Source organism: Nicotiana attenuata, chromosome 7, assembly GCF_001879085.1.
Source record: "Nicotiana attenuata strain UT chromosome 7, NIATTr2, whole genome shotgun sequence".
In the NCBI taxonomy this organism is placed as follows: Eukaryota; Viridiplantae; Streptophyta; class Magnoliopsida; order Solanales; family Solanaceae; genus Nicotiana; species Nicotiana attenuata.
In genome coordinates, this window is record NC_031995.1 from 66,594,343 (window position 1) to 66,618,381 (window position 24,039).

Below are 24,039 nucleotides of genomic sequence, written 5' to 3' on the forward strand. Positions count from 1 at the left end.
CCCCCGAACTCAGAAAAAAACTCATTCAATTTCTTATTGATAATATGGATTGCTTTGCTTGGTCCTAGTTAGATATGACAGGGATCCCACCAGAAATCACCACACATCGGCTGAGCACCGATCCCAGGTTCAAACCGGTAAAGCAAAAGAGAAGGCCTCAGTCCGAGGTAAAGCATGCCTTCATAAAAGACGAGGTAACCAAACTCCTTAAAACAGGATCCATTCGGGAGGTAAAGTACCCCGAGTGGTTAGCAAACGTAGTTGTAGTTCCTAAAAAAGGAAATAATCTTAGAATGTGTGTGGATTATAAGGACTTGAACAAAGCATGTCCGAAAGATTCTTTCCCTTTGCCAAACATCGACCGAATGATCGATGCCACAGCTGGCCACGAGACCCTAACTTTTCTCGATGCCTACTCCGGGTACAATCAAATTCAGATGAACCCGGAGGACCAAGAAAAGACTTCATTTATAACTAAGTTTGGAAACTTATTGTTACAACATAATGCCCTTTGGGGTAAAAAAACGTAGGAGCTACATACCAACGCCTAGTTAACAAAATGTTTGAAGAACAAATAAGTAAAACAATGGAAGTCTATATCGATGACATGTTGGTTAAGTCTGAAAGTACAAGAGGGGGGGGGTGAATTTTCTATTTTAAACTTAATCGTGATTAGTTGACTGTTTTTTCAATTAGTCGACTAGATGTAATAGACAAGCAGTAGTAACAACAGAATATAAGATGCTGAAATTAAATGCAGGAATTAAAAACACCAGAATTTTTATACTGGTCCGGCTTCAATGTGAATCCTAGTCCAGTCCCCTTGGGTTGCAAGGGAGTTCTCTTTAGTGAATGAGTTTCTTCGAGTACAAGGAGAATGATGTGATTGCTCAGTTCCTATATCACTCGTTTCTTTTTGATACAATGCCTCACCAGTGCTGTTCTCTTTTTTTTCCTCTAACTTGTTACATAGCAGATCTTAGAGAACTACAATGTTTGTTTGCAGTAGAACAAAGAGAGGGTATTTGGTTCGATCAAAGTATGTTTAGCTAAGGGTGATTACAGGTTTAAATACTTTGAGAGAGGCTCAAATTCAGGAAGGATTTGCCAACCCAAGAGATTTGATCCTTGGAAAGAGATTGATTCATTCTAAGAATAAGGATGTTCTGCAACGGCCCGAAATCTTGATTCTCCATACTTGATTGAATATTCAGCGAGATCTTGATTTATTTGTTTCCTTCAGTTAAGCTTTGATTGATCCCGTCAAATCTACATGATTGATTTCTCTTCCTTTAATCGCTTGTTTTCCTTCAGTTAAGTATTGATTGATCCCGTCAAATCTGCATGATTGATTGCTCTTCCTTTACTCTTGCCTTTGATTCCGCCAATCTTGACAGCTACCCAAGAGTTCCTATACAAGGAGCAAATATATTATTTTCATCATTAAACTTTGATCTAACAATCTCCCCCTTTTTGATGATGCCAAAATAATAAATGTATAAACATCAGTTGACTTCCCTGTAGTCGACTTCTTCAGGAAGACTTGCTCCCCCTCAATGAGAGCAACTAGCTGGAGGCGCATGTAGTCGACTCCCCCTCAATAAGAGCTGAACCTGCATCTGCACAGAATACATATATCCTTTCTCCCCCTTTTTGACATCAGCAAAGAGGAAATAACAAAACAACATGCATAAACACAATCCATAGCAAAATGTTCCGGTAGAGTTAGAACATAACAATAACAAAACAAAACAAAAAAAATATCCACCGACTGACATCGCAGTCCAAAAACAGCACATCAAGAGATAATTGTCTTAAACTTCCACACTAACAACGCAGAAAATAGGTAAGAGTGTTGCAGACGGCCTCCTTTAGGCGATCAAAGCTGGCGTTGGCTGAGACACTCATTCCATCAAGCCTGTCATGAACCTCCTTGAAAGCTTTGACAGCATTTTCCCTTACTCTGAGAACTGCAACACGTATCTTGGAGACATCAGACCCTGTTTCCTTGGAGATACCATGAATGATCCCAACAGTGAACTGGGTGGCAATGAGAAGGTCCTTGATTGCAGAGAGCTGATTCCCAATGGAGCTAATTTTCTCAGCAAGGTCAGAGTCACTGGAGCTAGGATGGGAAGCAGAAGGTTTGGGCTTGGAGTCTGCATGAGCAGTCTTGACATCACATTCTTGTTTCTTTACCCATGAGCCCTTCACACACACATATACCCCATACTTGTAAAGGCTCTAGAGTTGTATGATTTTGAAACAGTGGTAAAGGAGTACGCAGAGATGGAAATATTGTAACCCTCAAGAATGTGGGTGATAGCCATTCCATAGAGTAGACTAGTGGGATCTTCTGCACTTTCAATCATGAAATTGATGACCCAGGAGGACAATTTGATTTTTAGTTTGGTCACAAGGCAATAGACCAAAAAAGTGTCTCGTAGAGAGAAGGTGGAAAAGGAGCCGGTACGAGGAAGCAGAGTAGTTGCCACAATGTGGGCGAGAACGTGAGTTTCAAAACTAACATCACTAGGGCCAAGCTGGTTTGGAAGGGACTCAGATGTACACTTAGCAATACATTTTTTGGCTTGATCAAAGGAAATTTCAAAATCATCAGGCCAGGAATTTTTAAAGAGCATAGGAAAACCAGAACACTTGCACTGAAAAATCGAATTAAACACGGAGCAGTCAAGGACAATGGGCTTTCCTAGTACTAAGGTTTCCAACTTATCAGACCTACTAGAACAAAGATTTGCATAGAACATTCTCACTAAGGGTTCATAGACTTTAGGCGGAGGAACAGAAAAGAACTTGGACCACCCCAGGAAAATGAAAAAGTCTTTTACCTTACAATTTAGGGATTTCATGGCATCAAGGTCGACTACCCTCCCATGAGCAATAGGCTTGTCTTTTAGGGCAAGAAAGAAGTCCCTATTAGGAGAATCCCAGAAATTGAGTTCCGACTCAAGGGAACTGGAAAGGTTGATTTTTGATTTCTCTGGAGTGGAAGAGACAGAGGGTTCTTCCATGGGTCTTTTTCCAAGGGCTTTTTCTCCTATGGGTTGAGAATGATCATAGAAATCCGCCTGAGAAGAGGCGAACCCCTCAGAGTGATTGGACCCTAGGTCTACCTGTTCAGGGGGCTGAGAAGAGGGTTTTCCCTTGACGCGGGTGCTCTTTCTAGTGGAGACAGAGGGATTTTTTGATTGTTTCGCCATTTGAGGAGATTTTTGGCTGAGAAGAGGGATTATTGGTGGTTTAACACGATTTCGGAGAGGGATGTAAGGGCGATAAGGACAATGGAGATTGATACAAGAAGATAGCATAAAAAGGGTTTTCTGACGGTTGAGTAGAGAAAAGGAAAAGGCGTCAGTGAGTAGTCGCGATAATTGGTTTTCCTTCTTGGAACGCTGTGACTGCTGTGAAAAGAGAAAGAAAAAGGAAGAAAAAAAAACGGAGGCGTAATTAATGAATTAAAAGAAACATATATGGACTACTTTACATACAGAGTTAAAAAAAATCACATAGGTCCTATATTTAACTTTTAATGCAGATGATACCAAGGACTTTTTTCTATATTTCCTTTAAGAAATGATCTCTAATGAAGTGATGCTTAATATCTATATACTTTGCTCTAGAATGATGAACAGGATTTTTAGAGAGACAAATGGCACTTGAATTATCACAGAAAATTTGTATAGGTTTAAAAAAAAAGTTCATAGTCACCAAGATGATGGGACATCCATAGTAGCTGTGCACAACATTGTCCAATAGCAATGTATTCAGCTTCAGTGGTAGATAACGCAACAGATGCTTGTTTTTTACTGTTCCAGGATATCAATGCCTTCCCCAGTAATTGACACGTACCACTTGTGCTTTTTCTATCTTCCTTATCACCTGCAAGATCGGCATCAGAAAAACTTTCTAATTTAAAAGAGTTAGAGCGAGGATACCATAGTCCATGAGAAACGGTTCCAATAAGATAGTGAATGATTCTCTTTACTGCAGTCAGATGTGACTCCTTAGGAGCTGACTGAAACCTGGCACATTTACAAACACTAAACATAATATCCGGTCGAATTGCAGTTAGATAAAGCAGTGACCCAATCATTCCACGATACTTAGTTTCATCAACAAGGATTCCCTGTTCATCTTTGTTTAGACTAGTTGAAGGACTCATTGGTGTGCCAATGGCTTTAGCATTGCTCATGCCAACTTTCTGAATGAGTTCCTTTGTGTATTTGGTTTGACATATAAACGTTCCTTCTTCAGATTGTTGGATTTGAAGTCCAAGGAAGAATGTTAGCTGTCCCATCATGCTCATTTTGAATTCACTTTGCATAAGATTTGAAAATTCCTTGCACATAAGAGGGTTAACACTACCAAATATAATATCATCAACATAAATCTGAATAATGAGATTACCTTCTGATGATCTTTTAATAAATAGGGTAGTATCTACTTTACCTCTTGTAAAGCCATGATCAATAAGAAATGAACTAAGTCTATCATACCATGCTCGTGGAGCTTGCTTTAGTTCATATAGTGCTTTGGTGAGCTTATAAACATGGTAAGGAAATTTTGAGTTCACAAATCCTGGAGGTTGCTTCACGTATACTTCTTCTTCAATAAATCCATTCAAGAAAGCACTTTTGACGTCCATTTGAAACAGCCTGAAACCCTTAAATGATGCATATGCCAGAAGAATTTGTATAGATTCCAGATGACCTACTGGAGCGAACGTTTTGTCATAGTCAACTCCTTCATGTTGTGATAACCTTGAGCAACTAATCTGGCTTTGTTTCTTACCACTTTTCCATCCTCATTCAACTTATTTCTGAAGACCCACTTTGTTCTAATTACAGAAACATTGTCAGGTTTGGTTATCAGATTCCACACTTGATTTTTGCCAAATTGATCTAACTCTTCCTGCATTGCTTGTACCCAACTTGAGTCTTTTAGAGCTTCCTCTATCTTCTTTGGTTCAATCTGAGAGATTAATGCTATGTTTGCTTACTTTTTGAGAGCTCCCCTGGTTTTAATTCCTTCATTTGGATCCCCAATGATGAATTTTTGAGGATACTCAGGTTCGCTTCTCCATTCATTTGGACGAACAACATTAGTAGTCGACTCCTTCGAAAGATCTGGTACACTGCTGCTGACTTCATTAGTTGACTCTATCGTAGCATCAGGTTTATCAGTTGACTCTTGAGATTTGCTTGTCTCCTGAATTTCTTAAGATGGATCTTCATTACCTGCAGTAATTCCTTTCTCGACCGAGGGGTTATTTTCATCGAATATAATATGTACAGATTCTTCTACACATAATGTGCGTTTATTATAGACTCTAAAGGATTTACTATTTAATGAGTAGCCTAGAAAAATACCTTCATCACTTCTTGGATCGAATTTTCCAAGATTATCCTTATCGTTATTGTGAATAAAACACTTACTTCCAAAGGGATGAAAGTAACTAATATTAGGATATTTACCTTTCCATAATTCATAAGGAATCTTCTTTAACATGGGCCTTATGAGACATCGATTGAGAATGTGACATGCTGTATGATGATAGGCTATAATTACGTATTTAGTCGATTATTACACTCTAATTTACTGCACTTTAGTTGAGTTTGCGCTTTAATCGCTAGTATTTTGCACTAATTGTGTGTTTTATGCCTTGTAGGTGTGATTCCGAGCTATATAGATGTTATGCAATGAATTTAAGTGATTTTAAGCTTTGAAGTCTGAGTAAAAGTTCAAGGAATTAAGCCGGGATCGTGTTTGGGGGTCAACGGATGATAGTTAGAGCGAACGAAGACTCCAGTAGGCAGATTGTGCACTGTCTAGTAAAATAGATATAACTTTTTGCTCAGAACTCCATTTTGGCTCCACAATATATGGTTGGAAAGCTAATGCAAAGGGCTACAACTTTCATGTTTTATGTTTTTCCAAATTCGGAACGGAACAGGGTGAAAAATGCCCAGATGCGCGGCCGCGCTAGTTTTAGCGCGCCCAGAAACAGAAAGTCAGCCAACTAGCGCGGCCAGATGCGCGTCCAGGTACGGGGCCGCGCTAGTAAGCCCGGGAAAAGTGTCCTTTTTCACATTGGAGAAGGTATAATTATTTGGGCCCAACCGTACTTGGTATATATACATAGGAGAACGTTTTTTAGAGCAATTTTTGACGAAGGAAGAGCACAGAGCCGCCGTGGAGGCCGGGTTTTATCTTTTCTTCCACCAACTTAGTCTTTTTATATTTCTTTGTATGATTTGTTGTTTTGCTACCATGTCTATGTGGAGCTAAACTTCACGTTCTAGGGTTGTGGTTCTTTCATGACTATTGTTATTCAGATATTGATTTTGATTTCTTAGTTTATCATATTGGTTTATTTATTCCTGCACTTAATTATTTGATTGCTTGATCACCAATTGAATACTATCTACGAATCCAGAGTTGAACTCGAAAATGGGAATTCTAGATTGCATATAGGATTAAGTAGAGCAAGTTCTTGAACCTGGGCCTCGGGGAACGGATTCGCGGTTAGGATAGACATATACCTAATTGCCTTGCTTGGTTGATTTACAGGAATTATAAATGCGTTCTTGTTGATTCTAACTCCATTGACATATAGGCGTTAGGTTAGCTTGAATAGGCGAGTAAGAACTCGACAGATTCTTATGAGCAATATTAACCCTGTCAACCAATAAACTAGATAAATTGGTTAGTCAATTCAATTGAAGAATAGAATAGGAATGATAGATAGCCCATAACCCTAGATCGTTTTCATTACATTGATATCATAAAAATCTGCTCTTTCTCTGTCCAAAGTTCATTATTTGTTTTTGTTTATTTTAATTAGTTTAGAATCAAATATTTCTAGGTTTAATTCTTGTTTAGATAATTAGGATAGTCTAATTTAGTTAATAGTTAATCACAAGTCCTCGTGGGATCGACATCCGACTTTTAGTCACTTTATTAGTTGACGATCGCGTATACTTGCGTGTGCTTTTGTCCGCAACAAGTTTTTGGCGCCGTGCCGGGGACTTAGAAATTAACTATTCTACTAGATTGGATTTTTACTTTTTGCCTATTCAAGTTTTTATTTTTTTTATTTTTAACATAGTTTAATATTTTATTATCTTTGTTAACATAGCATCTTGGAATGAGAATTGGTCAAATATTGGTCATTCTTATTATAGTGATCCTTGTCCATATTGTGGAGGACCACACTTGTGGCAAAATTGTGCATCTCAATTTGATGTGTGGAATTTTTGTAATATGTGCGGTGGTCAAGGTGGCCATTGGGATGGTTGTCCTAATTCTTATTATCCTTCTCAGAGTTCTTATTATAATGTTTCTAATAATGTTTATGAGTTTGATAGGATCAAGGAAGTGGAGGATATGGAAAGCATGACTCATATGGAAAGTAGTCGTGCTACAAGATGAAAATCGAAAGGCTGCACAAAGAATTAGTGCAGCAATCATGAGAATGAAGGCCGAGGCGGAGGAAGTGGCTGAAGAGAGCGAGTTCCCACCAGAAAATAATTTTGAAGAAGCAGATATAGTGAGTCTTGGCTAGAGAAACAAGCTCAACTTATAAAATCTCATGAGTTTCTCCGTGATGGTCTTTCAAATATGACAGAACAACTAATAGAAGCAAGAACTGAGCTCAGGCAAGAGATAGACCAATTTGGCTCAGATATCCATGACTTGCATGCTCAATTGAATAAAAAGGTTGAGGCGTCTGATGCCCTACAACCAATTTTTGTGGATACTGGCCAGCTTGTGGAGCGGAAAGAGGAATTCCAACTATTCGACCAAAATATTATTAGTGATGCCAAGGTTGACGAAGACCTCAAAATTGAGGATGTCAAAAATAATGCAATTTTGGAGATGGAGCGTATTGGACCTCATTCTAAACACCTTTCAACATTATGTTTGGTTGGTGACATGGAAATTGATCCATTCGAGCATATGGAGGAGTCAATAGATGAGGAACAAAGTGTTTATATTCTGAAATTTGCCACACCAAGGAGACAAAACGACATTCCTCACTTAAAGGCCAAGAAGTGCAAGATGCGATACCTACTACTTGGGTTCTTTATTTTTACACCACCGCCCCATGAACGTGACTGAAAATTTGATGCAAAATTGGGGGCATAATTTATATCCTCAAAGTGGAAGGAAAAGTGATGAAATTGTTGGCGTCGTGCTGCGACGTTAAATCAAGCGCTTGTTGGGAGGCAACCCAATTCTATTTTTTTTTTCCTTTTGCTTATTTTATTGTGTTAATTTTTTTTTTGTAGTATTATTTTGTATTTTGTAGGAGTACGAGCATGGAATCAAAGCCAAGAGGCATGTGCTAAAGCGAGCAGGTGGTTGAAACTAAGTGTGAGGTACCCACACAAGGGATCATACCTGGGAGAGGTCTGAGTATCCCATGAGCTGCTAATTCTTCGGCCTTTGGCCTACCAAGGAGTTTCTTTTACCCTCTTGTTATGTTCAGTGTGCATTGAGGACATTGCACAGTTTTAAGTGTGGGGTGAGGAGATTGTCTGGGTGATTTTCTGTGCTATCTTAGTTTAGTTGTAGTGTTTTTTTTTAAAAAAAGAAAAATGAATTTTTTTTTGAAAGATTTGAACTTTTCCCGACGATGGATCTCCTAGACAGTTTTCTTGAGGGATTAAAGTCTAAACAAAAATCCAAAAATATGTCTTTTATTTTCTTTAGGTAGTAATAATCCCCCGTGGTTTTTCTTTGTGTCTCGGTTCTTTTCCATGGGATGTACTTTGAACCGGGTAATAGTATTTTTTTATATTTTAGAGTAGATTAGAATTTAGGGAATAAATGGAGGAAGAATGATGAACTTAGGCGCCCTTGACTTGTTTGATAGTAGCATATTTAGGCTTTGGCATGTGTAGTATCTTCCCTATGATTTGAAATTATTGATGATGCCTTGCTTAGTTGGATAGCATGTCTTGTGATGCATATGTCTCGTTTTCTTGACTTATGTTCACTTTGTGCTTCATGCTTAATATCTCGTGGCTCCTTCAATACTTGCATTTGTTTGAGAGTCGGAATGAGACCGTTCTTAGTGAGTCACGTGCCATGTGTGGTGAGGCTTTTGTATAGTCTATGTATTGTACTTGTGTCTAGAACTTGCCCGGTATGTGAGTTGAAGCGAAATTTAAGGTTATGCTCGGTTTGAAAAATGATTTTAAGCTTTCTTTGATCTTTTTGAGCTTAATTTCTTATCACAAATAAAATTCATCCCTAGTTAACCCTTTTGAGCCTATAGACTTTTATTTGGCACCCACATTACAAGCATATACCCTTTTTGTTCTTAAATTGACATTGTTTTGATCCTTTTTCCTCTTAAAGCACTTTAATTGTGAGATGAGCGCTAAAAGAAGTAAGAAGGAACTAAGTGTGGGGTGGCTTTTGAGTGGAACCAATAAAAGGAAGAAAGGTGCACTTGTTTTGTAAGATAACACACCACTAGCAGAAATTGAAAAAAAAAATAATCTGAAGGAAAAAAAATATAGAGATGAATACATTGTTGTCTTGTTCCTGCTGGTGGGTATGAATTAATGTAGTGCTTAAAGAATGAGGGAACATTGTTGGGAGTGATTTTAGTTATGAAATTGAAGTTGGGATTGAAGAATTTGCGCTTAATGTTGATTATGTGGTGTGTTAAAGTGCTTAGGAGGGTTAGTCACTATTCCTAAATATATCCTACCCGTCCCTTAGCCCACATTACAACTATGAAAAAGTCCTAATGATTTTAGATCGAGTGAGCCTACATTAGTAGAGATTTACATTATGGGCAAGCCTATGGTACCAATTACATGCATGTGACTTCTTTTGTGAGGGTGAGCGATATTTTCTTTGATATATATGAGTCCTTAAAATATATTTGATCATGAGATTCGAATGTGTGGATTCAACTTACTCTCTTGCCTTGGTTTTGAGGGCACATGGTTTCACGAAGGATAGGTAACATTATTAGACTTCTCTAGGATGTTGGGTGTTCAAGCCATGAGTGCATTGTGACATTGAGTCGGTTTTTGAGGCTAGGATTGTTGTGAGCATATTGTCTTTGTTTGAATATTTTTGAAGAATGACATAAGTAAAGGGAAGTGTATGATGATTGCATATGCTAGAGTTTAATTGTTGCTATCAACCATAATCATTGGTGTAGTGTGCTTCAAATATGTTAAGTGCTCATAGATAGAGTAAATTTTTGGTTGACTCGAGGACGAGCAACGTTTAAGTGTGGGGTGTTGATGATAGGCTATAATTACGTATTTTAGTCGATTATTACACTCTAATTTACTGCACTTTAGTTGAGTTTGCGCTTTAATCGCTAGTATTTTGCACTAATTGTGTGTTTTATGCCTTGTAGGTGTGATTCCGAGCTATATAGATGTTATGCAATGAATTTAAGTGATTTTAGGCGTTGAAGTCTGAGTAAAAGTTCAAGGAATTAAGCCGGGATCGTGTTTGGGGGTCAACGGATGATAGTTAGAGCGAACGAAGACTCCAGTAGGCAGATTGCGCACTCTCTAGTAAAATAGATATAGCTTTTTGCTCAGAACTCCATTTTGGCTCCACAATATATGGTTGGAAATCTAACTCAAAGGGCTACAACTTTCATGTTTTACGTTTTTCCAAATTCGGAACAACAGGGTGAAAAATGCCCAGATGCGCGGCCGCGCTAGTTTTAGCGCGCCCAGAAACAGAAAGTTAGCCAACTAGCGCGGCCAGATGCGCGTTCAGGTGCGCGGCCGCGCTAGTTAAGCCCGGGAAAAGTGTCCTTTTTCACATTGGAGAAGGTATAATTATTTGGGCCCAACCCTACTTGGTATATATACATAGGAGAACATTTTTTAGAGCAATTTTTGACGAAGGAAGAGCACAGAGCCGCCGTGGAGGCCGGGTTTTATCTTTTCTTCCACCAACTTAGTCTTTTTATGTTTCTTTGTATAATTTGTTGTTTTGCTACCATGTCTATGTGGAGCTTAACTTCACGTTCTAGGGTTGTGGTTCTTTCATGACTATTGTTATTCAGATATTGATTTTGATTTCTTAGTTTATCATATTGGTTTATTTATTCCTGCACTTAATTATTTGATTGCTTGATCACCAATTGAATACTATCTACGAATCCAGAGTTGAACTCGAAAGTGGGAATTCTAGATTGCATATAGGATTAAGTAGAGCAAGTTCTTGAACCTGGGCCTCGGGGAACGGATTCGCGGTTAGGATAGACATATACCTAATTGCCTTGCTTGGTTGATTTACAGGAATTATAAATGCGTTCTTGTTGATTCTAACTCCATTGACATATAGGCGTTAGGTTAGCTTGAATAGGCGAGTAAGAACTCGACAGATTCTTATGAGCAATATTAACCCCGTCAACCAATAAACTAGATAAATTGGTTAGTCAATTCAATTGAAGAATAGAATAGGAATGATAGATAGCCCATAACCCTAGATCGTTTTCATTACATTGATATCATAAAAATCTGCTCTTTCTCTGTCCAAAGTTCACTATTTGTTTTTGTTTATTTTAATTAGTTTAGAATCAAATATTTCTAGGTTTAATTCTTGTTTAGATAATTAGGATAGTCTAATTTAGTTAATAGTTAATCACAAGTCCTCGTGGGATCGACATCCGACTTTTAGTCACTTTATTACTTGACGACCGCGTATACTTGCGTGTGCGTTTGTCCGCAACACTGTACTTATTCCTTCTGCCCAGAAATGATTCGGCAGTGCATGATCTAGTAACATGGTTCTTGCCATGTCTTGGAGAGTTCTGTTTTTCCTTTCAACAACTCTATTTTGCTGAGGTGATCGTGGTGCAGAGAAGTTATGAGTATACCCCTGATCATTGCAAAAGTCTTCGAATGCTCTGCTTTCAAATTCTCCTCCATGATCACTCTGGATTTTTGTATTCAAATATCCCTTTTCTCTTTCAACCTTTTTGCAGAAGATCTCAAAATTTTCAAAGCTTCATCTTTATGAGATAAGAAAATCACCCAAGTGAAACGACAATAATCATCAACAATAACAAAAGCATATCTTTTTCCTCCTATACAAGTAGTTCTAGTAGGCCCAAATAAGTCCATATGAAGCAATTGCAAAGGTTTAGAGGTAGATACAATATCTTTATTTTTGAAAGAGTTTCTGGTTTGTTTTCCTATTTGACAAGCATCACAGATATGTGTTCTAGAGAAATTCAGTTTGGGTAGACCAATAACTAACTCATGCTTGGGCAATTTTTCTATCAAATGCATGCTTGCATGACGAAGTTTCCTATGCCATAACCATGGATCATCAGACATGGATGTTAAGCAGATATGACCATCAATCTTATCAAAACCATCAAGAATATAAATATTTCCATACCTTTACCTGGGAGAACTATTTTTCCTGTCTCATCTTCAATAGCACAACCCGTTTTCTTAAAATTTACCTCATATCCTGAGTTGCATAGTTGACTTATGCTCAGAAGATTGTAGTTGAGTCCATCAACAAGATAAACTTCAGTGATATCACAGTTGTTGTTGAAGGGAATTGTTCCAGTACCAATTATCTTTCCTTTTGAGTCATCTCCAAACTTAAAACTTCCCCCGTCAATTTTTGTAACTTCTTTGAACAGGTGTTTATCACTTGTCATGTGACTGGAACACACACTATCTAGGTACCATTTTCCTTTGCGCATTACTCTGTGGTGTTCCTACAAAACATAGTGATTACTTTCTTTTAGGTAACCAAGCTCGCTTGGGTCCTGGGGGGTTAGTATTACTAGGTTCAGAATTGTTTTTTGGTTTCCACACCCATCCAGAAATATTTGCTCTACGAAAGTGGCAAAAAGAGTATTTATGTCCACTTTTTCATTAGTGTTAGTACTAGTGGATCTTGTTTTAACTGGTCCTTTTCCAGTTGACTTGTAAGTCGCTTGGTTTGACCTGACAGAACTATGACTGGTGGATTTGCGCATGCCATTGAGTTGCATTTGCAATTCCTCAAGCTCTTCTTGAAGTACTTCCTTTTCAATTTCACATACTTCATGTTTGAGCTTCCAGTCTTTTACCTCTTTATTTAGTCTCTTGAGTTCATTCATCATTTTTTTAGACTCTTTCAAAGTTAAATCAAGTATATCCTGCAATTCATTGCATCTTTCACAGTTATAAGATCTTACCTCGCTTGTTTCACCTCGTGCCATGAAACAGTTCTCATTGTTATCTTTGCATTCGTCATCTGAAATGTTTTCGTCCGTCCAGCATCCTGAAGATTTGTTCATCTCATTTTCCAGAACGTCATGAAGCAAAGATTTTCTATCTCTTTGTGTTCTGAACTATCTTCATTGCTCCAACTTCCAAAGGATTTGTTCTTGTTAAAGCCTCTGGAAATTTTTCTTTTTGGATCTGGGCACTCAGCTTGTATGTGTCCAAATCTTCCACACTCATAGCATTTTCCATCATTCTTGTCTTGTTCGTTGTATTGCCTGGATCGCCTAGGTGAAATTCTTCCTCTTCTCGTATTCCTGAATCTTCTCATTAAACCATCCATGTTTCTTGATAGCATAGAAATTTCTTCTTGAAGGGCTTCAGGATCATCATTGATGTCATTTTCAGCTACTTCAGTTGAAGCCTTGAATGCGATTGTTTTCTTTTTTTCTTCTTGATTAATCTTCTTGAGATGTGTCTTTTCAAAGGCTATGAGTTCTCCCCGTAGTTCATCATAGGATAACTTATTTAGATCTTGAGATTCAAGTGTGACTACTTTGGTCTGCCACGTAGTTGGTAGGCTTCTGAGAATTTTTCTAACTTGATCACCACTCGTATATGGTTTGCCGAAGGCTTTTAGATCACTAATTATTTTGCTGAATCTGGCAAACATCTCTTCAATAGACTCTTATTCTTTCATTGAAAATAGTTCATAGTCATGAACCAACATGTTGATATGTGTTTCTTTAACCTTGCTGGTTCCTTCGTATGTAACTTCAAGCTTATCCACATTTCTTTGGCTGTGTCACAGCTAGAGATTTTCTCATACTCCTCACCATTTATGGCATTGTAAAGCAGGTTTCTTGCTTTATTATTAACTTGTACCACTTCCATTTGCTCTTTTGTATATGAATCTACATCCTCAGGATCAACAAGTGGTTGAGCGGCAGCTGGCAGGGGATAATTCCCCTTTTTGATGACTCTCCAAACTTTAACCTCATAAGCCTTGGCGTATATCTCCATACGCGCTTTCCAGTGGGAGAAAGGTTGTCCATATTAAAGTATGGTGGCCTAATATGTGAAGTTCCTTCCTAGAAGAGAGCTCCTATAATAACTTGATTGCCTAATATGTGAAGTTCCTTCCTAGAAGAGAGCTCCTATAATAACTTGATTTGCCATGATCTTTTCTCACAAGCTATTAAGCAAAAGAAAAAAAATGTGAGCCTTGCTCTGATACCATTTGAAAGTACAAGAGGGGGTGAATTGTCTATTTTTAAACTTAATCGTGATTAGTTGACTGGTTTTTCAATTAGTCAACTAGATGTAATAGACTAGCAGTAGTAACAACAGAATATAAGATGCTGAAATTAAATGCAGGAATTAAGGATACCAGAATTTTTATACTGGTTCGTATTCAATGTGAATCCTAGTCCAGTCCCCTTGGGTTGCAAGGGAGTTCTCTTTAGTGGATATCACGATCGTGGATAGTGTGAAGGCCGTGCAAAGGCTAACAGGGCGAATAGCTGCCTTGGGTCGATCCATCTCGAGGTCATTAGGTCGGAGTCACCGGTTCTTTTCCCTGCTAAAAAAGAAAAAGGATTTTGCGTGGACCCCGGAATGTCAACAAGCCTTGGAAGAATTAAAGTGATATCTGTCAAGCTCGCCTTTTCTTCACACCCCGAAGGAAGATGAAAGGCTTTATCTATACTTGGCAGTATCCGAGATGGCGGTAAGTGGGGTACTAGTTCAAGAAGAGCAAGGTACATAATTTCCTGTTTATTACATAAGCCGAACTCTAGGAGATGCTGAAACTAGGTACCCTCATTTAGAAAAATTAGCACTTGCATTGATAAGCGCATCTCGAAAGTTAAAAGCATATTTTCAATGTCATCCTATATGTGTATTAACCACTTACCCCCTTCAAAACGTTTTGCATAAGCCCGAGCTATCGGGCTGATTGGCTAAATGGGCCGTCTAACTTAGCGAGTACGATATCAAATATCACCCATGAATGGCCATCAAGTCTCAAATCCTAGCTGACTTTGTGGCCAATTTTACGCCGACCCTCGTACCCGATGTAAAGAAAGAACTCCTTCTAAACTCGGGCACATCATTGAGGGTATGGATCCTTTTCATGGACGGTGCCTCAAATGTGAAAGGGTTCGGGCTCGGCATTGTCTTGAAACCACCCACAGGTGATACTATTAGGTAATCTATAAGAGCTCTAAGATTAACTAACAACGAGGCCGAGTATGAGGCCATGATTGCAGGTCTTGAGCTAGCTAAAAGCTTGGGAGCAGAAGTCATCGAGGCCAAGTGTGACTCTCTATTGGTCGTAAACCAAGTAAACAAAAGCTTCGAGGTTTGGGAAGACAGAATGGAACGGTACTTGGGTAAGCTACAGGTAACTCTACACCTCTTCAAGGAGTAGACTCTGGACCATATGCCTCGAGAGCAATATAGCGAAGCCAACACACTTGCTAATCTGGGATCCTCGATTGAAGAAGATGACATCGTCCTGGGAGCTGTTGTCCAATTATCAAGGTCTGTGGTTGAAGAGGGTCATGCCGAGATAAATTGAACAAGCCTAACATGGGATTGGAGGAATAAATATATTGACTATTTGAAGAATGGAAAACTCCCATCGGACCACAAAGAATCGAGGGCCTTACGAGCCAAGGCTGCTAGGTTTGCATTGGATAAAGATGGAACATTGCATAGGAGAACGTTCGATGGGCTGTTGGCAGTATGTTTGGGGCCAGGAGACACCGATTATGTCCTTCGAGAAATCCACGAATGAACTTGTGGGAATCACTCCAACGGTGAGTCTTTGAGTCGAAAAATTATCAGAGCAGGTTACTATTGGGATAGCATGGAAAAGGATACTCTAGCTTGCTGTCAAATATTGAACACACTGACCGTAGTGAAATCTGTGGTTTAAATCTGTTACTTTTGGTCAAATATGAGCATGGCACGCCAGCCATGGGGATTCGACCCCTCGACCATCCCCAGGCGTCATTGTTCAGTTTGGGCCCATGCAAGGTCCATCTACTATTAATTTAATAAAGGCTTGAGCTACTGGGCGTCAACGACCAGGCCCAAATAATCAAACAAATGTACTTGGTCCCANACCACATCATATGTCGATTCGGGATACCCGCCGAGATTGTGTGTGACAACGGAAAGCAATTCAACGGTAGCAAGGTAACAGAGTTCCTCGAAGCACATAAAATAAAGAGGATTTTATCGACACCGTACCACCCAACTAGAAACGGATAGGCCGATTCAACAAATAAAATTATCATTCAGAACTTGAAGAAAAGACTGGACGATGCAAAGGGGAAATGGAGAGATGTTTTACCCGAGGTCCTTTGGGCATATCGGACCACATCAAAGTCCAGTACGGGGGCCACCGCGTTCTCTCTACTCTAGTATATGGCTCCGAGGTCCTCATCCCCGTCAAAGTTGGAGAACCCAGTGCTAGGTTTCGGCATACATCGGAGGAGTCAAATCACGAGGCCATGAATGCCAGCCTCGAGTTATTAGATGAAAAGCGAGAAGCATCGCTAGTTCTGATGGCCGCATAGAAGCAAAGGATCGAAAGATACTATAATAGAAGAACCAACCTTTGACATTTTGGAATCAGGGACTTAGTCCTACGAAAAGTCACCCTCAATACTCGAGACCCAAATGAAGGGAATCTTTGCCTGAATTGGGAAGGACCGTACCGAGTCCTCGGAGTTGTCGGTAAAGTATCTTACAAACTCAGCACAATGGAAGGTCAACAACTGCCAAACAATTGGAACATATCATTGCTCAAACGGTGCTACTGCTAAGGTACGACTTTATCCTTTTTGTCCATTTGAGTTTAAAACTAACTCATTACAGGCTTTCGATCGGGGGCATACGATCTCGAAGGCATCATATTTCTACACGAAGGCCTTAGGTTTTAAAGCATGCGTTGCACTCTTTTTCCCTTAGATACAATTTTTTCCCAAATGGATTTTGCCGGCAAGGTTTTTAGTGAGGCAACAACTATGTGCTACCTAAGGAGAACTCAACAGTATCCAAGGTTTCTTTTCAAACAACCTCGAATACTGGGGGGCATCACCCTCGGAGATTTTATTTTCAAGGAAGACACTTCATGCCTAAGAGGGTCTTGATAGGAAAATTTTGTAATGGGCCAAACGGTCAGATGAACCGTGCCCATATAGAATAGTCAAGCCCCAACGACAAAGCATGTATGTATGTATAAATTATTTGAAGAAACATTTTGTTAATATCAAAAACACTTTGTGTCTCAAAGAAGTCTACTATTACACAAACTCTACACTTATAATCCTACGGGAAACGGCTCAAGAGCCAAAGCATAAAAGCCCTCCCGAATACTCGGGGACTGTCATCGACAGTCGGTACATCCTAGTCATCGGAAACTCGGACTTATAGGACCTCAAAGGGGTACCCCCTCGAAATAAAGGACAAGGCCAATATACTCAGGGACTAACTTTTCGAACAAGTTCGGAAAGTTATCGAGAAATAAGTCCAAGTGACATACCCGAAGTCTACGTCCATACTAAAGACTACGGTCATATAAAGGCTATGACCAAAATAATGCGGCTCGAAAACGTCCGACTTCCGCTATAAATTAAAGGTCTTCAAACACTTTGTAAAAACCGGTTAAATCAGGCTACCCTTGGCAAAAGCAAAATATAAAGGGCTTCGATAAATTCAGCCCCCGAAAAATCTAAGGGCCTCGATAAATTCAGCCCTCGAATAATCCAAGGGCTTCGATAACGTTGGCCTTCAGAAAAACCTCAAGAGTTATTCAATTATGTTTGCACAAACAAATTACTAATAAGTTTCCGATATGTCGTACCCCCGAAAAACCCAAACGGGTACAAAAAACACATGCTAAGACATACAAAATTTTTACTAAGTCTTTTAGCCGAAAAGAGGGAATAGGTATAGCCACTTTAAAGGCCGAATCAGACCAACCTAAAGAGCCTAAGGGCCGACTTAAAGAGCCTAAGAGCCAACTTAAAAGAGCTTAAGGGCCAAATCATATAAAGTTCAAGACCTCGCTCTCACTCAACTCGGACTCAAGAGTCCCATTATTCCGAGCTCATATCGAATTAATTTAAGCTTGACTCGAGGATGAACAAAACCCTAAGGGGTATTATATTGATCAATTAAAACCTAAGGGTTATTATGTTCTGAGTCCGAATCAATACTCGGACTGATTGTTTGAATTATCAAAGTTTTCCACAAATGAGAACAAAATAAAATTCAACACACGTTAAGGATAGAGTGAAAATATGCTTTATATTTATGGGGGGGGGGGGGTTTCTTACAAAACATATTTACAATGCCCGCAAAGGGCCCTTGCACAGAAAAGAAAATGAAAACCTAATCTATTTTCGGGGTCACACCCCCGGAAGCGTCATCTTCAGAAACTGCACATTCAGCAGCTCTATCTTTGGGAGCCTCCTCTCCCTCGGGAACATCTTCTTCACTTTCCCCGTCCCCGGAGCCACTCGCTAATTCCTCATCATCGGAGGAGACAAGAAACCTGGCATTGGTTTCCCGCGCCTTTGCCTCGGCTATCTCCTCGGCAAGATTGAACCGGCGGGCATGGATTTCTTCGAGAGTCTCCCTCCGAGCTTGGAACTTAGCCAAATCATTACTCTGCTTTCCCCGGTCGGGGGCCTCCCTCAACTCAGCTTGAACGGCCAAAACATCCCTTAAGTACATGGCAATGGATTTATCAACCGCAACCTTCGTCTTCTCAGCTTCAGCCTTAGCCTGTACAGCTTCAGCCTTGGCCTGTACAGTTTCGGCCCGGGCTCTAGCGAGCTCAGCCTCCAACTCCTCGATCTTCTTGGCCTGAGCCAGACCCTTCGCTTCAATGCCTCGGAGCTGGGTTTCAGCCGAGGCTAGTTGGGCCATAACAGCTTCTTTATCGGCAGCAAGTTGATCCACGTTCTTCTTCCATTGATGACAATCAGCTTTAACTTGATCAACCTCGCTCCGAAGCTGCCGAATCATCTCTAGTTTTTTCCGCAGCTGAGATATCGAAGTGTTAGCCTCCGAAGTAGGGCCAAGAAGGCTGTACTCTATTTAAATCACAGTTACCTACTCATCTAGCTCGGACTCGCTTTTTTGAGCTTTGGCTAATGCGGTCTGGAGATCCTTAATCTCATCTTCCTTTTGGCTATAGAGGAGCCTTAGGGCCTTCTCTTCGCCCGAAACTTTCTTGAGCTCGGCCTCACATTGGCTCAGCTCAACTCTAAGCTTTACGATGGCCTATACGTGGAATGGTGATATATCAGTCAAAAGAAAAGAAAGAAAAGAGAAAGTTACAATAATGAAAGTAAGTACTTACCCGGGAGAGGAGATGTTGAGCCTCTTCGAAGATGGTGGATGCATCGTTTAGGTCATATGCATCCTCAATGCCAGCGTAGAAACCCTCAAAGGGATCTTCCTCGAGGACCTTGCTCGGATTGGGCATACGCAGAGCATTGGCTTCCTCCATTGCCCCCTTGAAATAAGTTGGCAAAGAAAGGGAGTAACCTGTTGTCATTTCCCCGAGCTCTTCACTTGGGGCATTCTCATTAGCTTCGGTGGTCTCAGCACTTGCCCCCTCCGGTATAATTGTTGAAGCGGAGGGACATCTCAGCCTCCGGGGACACGGGGGCCTCGCCCGCATCTTTTTTCGGAGTTCCCTCACCACAAGATAAGGTCTCTAGGACGGAGGGCTTGGCGGCTTCGATGGGTTTCCTGGCTTGAGGCACCAACGCCGACTCTTCATCGTCATTTTCTTTATCACTCGGGGAACAATGGGACGACTCAGCGCCCGCTTGAGCAAACCTCTTCCGCAGCCTCCGAGTAGGGGTTTTCTTATCTTGAGGGTCTTCGGACTTCGAAACCCTCTTCCTTTTATTGTCCTTCTCCGATTTCGGAATCGAAGGTTTGATCTTCTCCCCGGGCAGAGCCGCCCTCATCTAAGATGCATCCCCGAGGCCTGCACAAGTAAACATGAGTAAATTGACACCACCAGTATATGAAAAGTATTTGAAACTCGGGAAAGCACTTACCATGGTTCTTGGCCTCCTACTGGCCCTTCGCTAATTCACGCCACTTGCACTCATCGTACGAAGATGTGGCAGCTAACTTTCGGACCCAATCCTCGAGGTCCGGCACCGCGAGGGGTGCCCAGGCAGTGACTGCCAAAAGAAGGGTAAAGGTATTATGAGATGAAGAAGCACAACATGAATAGATACCGGGGAAAGGAACTCCACTTACGATTAAAGTTCCACCTCTCCGGGAACGACATTTTGTCCCCTGGGATAATATCCGAAGTTCTTACTCTGACGAACCAGCTCATCCAACCTCGATCTTTGGTCTCGTCAGTACTGACAAAGATGGCTTTCGTTGTTAGATGTTGCAACTTGATGAGCCCTCGAAATAGCTGAGGCCGATACAATCGAATCAGGTGGCTGAGGGTGAATTCTAACCCCTCAGCCTTTTCGGAAAAGAAGTGCAACATGATCACGATACGCCAAAAAGAAGGGTGAATCTGAACGAGGGTGACTTCGTATGTTTTGCAGAAGTCGATCACCATCGGATCGAGGGGACCCGGTGTGAAGGGATAAGTGTAAACACTTAAAAACCCCTTCACGTGGGTAGTAGTGCTTTCCTCAGGGCTCAGGATCTGAATCACGACCTCATCTCCCCAGCCACAGTCCTTGCTCACATCCTTGATGAGCTTCTTCGATATCAAGCTAATATATCGAGATTCGTGCTCACATCGGCCTGGGACATCGGGGGGGATTTTCCTTCTTGATTACACAAGGGTCGGGGGTGATTTCCTCAAGAGTTGGCGGCACCACCGGTTTGGCCGGCCGGAAAGTAGAAGAAGATGACGCTTTATCCTTTTTGGGACCGTTTTGGAAGTTTTAGCCATGACTGTAAGCTAAAGAATACGGGTTGCATAGGGATGTGGTATTTCTTACAAGAGATTGTCATTTTTCGGCGTTTAAAGAAGCGGTGGAAACGGGTGATTAGAGACAACGATGAAGATAGGGAAGACGTAAAGAAAGAGTAAATTTCTTTACTCAGAGGAATCGCCTCATATTTATAGAAGGGCAACGACAGTTCGGCGACGCTAGTGGCGGACCGATACTGGAGTGCATTCAATGTTTTGGGGAAGTGGACCGACGGGACGTTTTGGTCATTTCGAACGCCTGTATCACAGAAATGACATCATCACTAAAGACTTCGGGAGAGCGAGGATCAAAAATGTTTCTTATCATCTTACTCTAAGAAACGCGGGGACTATCTATATATGCTCGAGATCGAATACCTTCCGTCTATATACTTGAGAGGTCGTTCGATGTCCGAGTCCGGGTAAGGCCAGGTTCGAGCTTGAGGGACTAGGCCCGAGTTCGAAGGCAAAGCATGATGCATACCGAGGTCGGGCGTGTTATACCTCGAAATAGTACCGTTATGAATTTGTACCACGACGAGCTAGATTCATGCCGCTTTCCCAAAATCATGGCGCAAATCACGGAATAGGATTGTACAATTCCGTACTAGGCGGTTAGACAGCTGTACCAAGAATATTCCCTACTATAAATGGAAATATTCCTTATTAAGGGTTCCCCCATTATATAAAGGGTACCCCAATCATTTGTAAGACTATATTTTACTGAGTAAAGAATATACTCTCTACTCTTTGCCTACTGTTCATCAGAATTATCCCTTAACTTAATTGTACTTACTTTGATTTTCCTACTTAATTGTTCTTACTGCCCTAAGCCACCTCGAGGTCACCGTCTCGAGGTCACTGCTGCTAAGTAACATTGGTTTGATTCACTTCTGTCTTTCATTTCTACTTCATATTTCTTGATTATTAATTGGTATTAAACTAAATCATATATCTTTAAAACCACAAATCAAATTTAATTATTACTCGTATTTTCGAGGTAAATAGTTTTCTTTACATGGTGTTTTCCTCGAAAATACATAAATTCCTGCATATAGGTTGATTAAAATTTGGTTGCTGAAGTTTATTTGAAGACAATTATTCATAAAAAGCCGGAAGAAGTGGTAGAAGAGTGTTTAGGACATCTAGTTGGCAGAAGTTTGATTATGGTTAGTAAAAAACGAACTAGTGGAAAAATTAGAACATCAGAATTCATGACCTCCTTCGTCTATTATGCTTGAGAGAAGGAAAAACTGAGAAGTTTTTCATGGCATAAATGAATGTCACTATCACACCCCAACAACGAGAGGTGCGACCGGAACACGATGTCCGAGGGCCCGTGCGAACCAACATCCATACCTCAAACTTTTATCATGAAATCGCGCCGACGATAGCACTCGAATTTTAAAATGCTTACACTGATTGTGAGACACTGTTGCTAATAGATCCATGACCAACCTTTACTTATGCACTGATTACTAGTCTGTAAGCCTCTAAGAGTACCATATTAAGTAACTTGGTCGGGACAGGGCCCCACTATTTCCAATAATTGGAACGTATATTTCAATATCTATTAACTTTTGTACAGCGACACCGAAGAAGTGGAGTACGACAACCAATCGTCGAACAAGCACCCTATTGTGGAGGGATGTCACCAGGTCTATTTATATCTGTGGCCATGAACATTGCGCCCAAAAGAAAGGAGCGTCAATACGAAATATGTAAAGTTGATAGTATAAATGTAAACCAAAGACATAACATAAGAGGTACGAGTACACTATAGTAACCATAAATCATGAATGCATGCAAGTTTTATATAATTCAAGTCACTTATTGGGACTATGCCTTAAATGTAAAACAGGATAAGATCATTCAGCCATACTTTGGGGCATATTCATCTTGGATTATGTGATATTCAGCCGCTCTTTGGGGTATATCACATCATGTCATATCATACCCACCCTCAAAGAGAGCTCAGTAAAATCTCATATCTTTATTACATCATACCATACCTGGCCTAAGGAGATCTTGGGTATACCTGGTCTCAATAGGACTTGATATGCCCAGTCTCAAGAGGTCTAGGTGAGTGTCCCTTATCAATTTTTCATATATGGCCTCAGGAGATCTCGATTGTAATCAGTCTCAGCAGGACTCGGCACACCCGGTCTCGAACGGGCTCAGTAATTTCACATAACATATCGTTTCATACCTGGCCTTATAGAGGGCTTGGTAAAATCACATAAATACATATACAAGTACTGTGCAAGGTCAATGACTCACAATATCCAGACTAAACTCAGAGTGAGCTACGTTTTTCAACCTCACGGTACTAGGCGGAACAACTTAGACTGGACATGAATGTGTCACCGGTGGAGTACATACTAGAACATGAGCGGAGTTTCAAAGAAATCTTATAACTATTTAGGCTTAAAAGATAAGGATTAATTAGGAAAGGGTGCTTATACCAAGTCATGCCAAGAAAGAAGACTTTCTTACATACCTTGTTGAAGGATTTAATTACTCCTTCTAGGTTCGTATGCTTTTAAGATGATTATTATTTATTTCAAGAAATTTCCAAATTAGTACAACTACAATATAGGTGATACAGTAATGATTTCGAGCTTCTTTATGTTAGTCTTCTCCAAGTTCCCCCTTAAATCCTAGCCTTGCATTGTTTGAGAATTCTTAGGAAGAGCTTATGAGCATTCTTTAAGAGAAACTAAAGCTGGTAAAGTTGTGCAAAAGTGAAAGAGAAGGAAGCTATACTGCTTATATAGTAGATCTTGAATCTTCACTACCCCAAGTGTACCA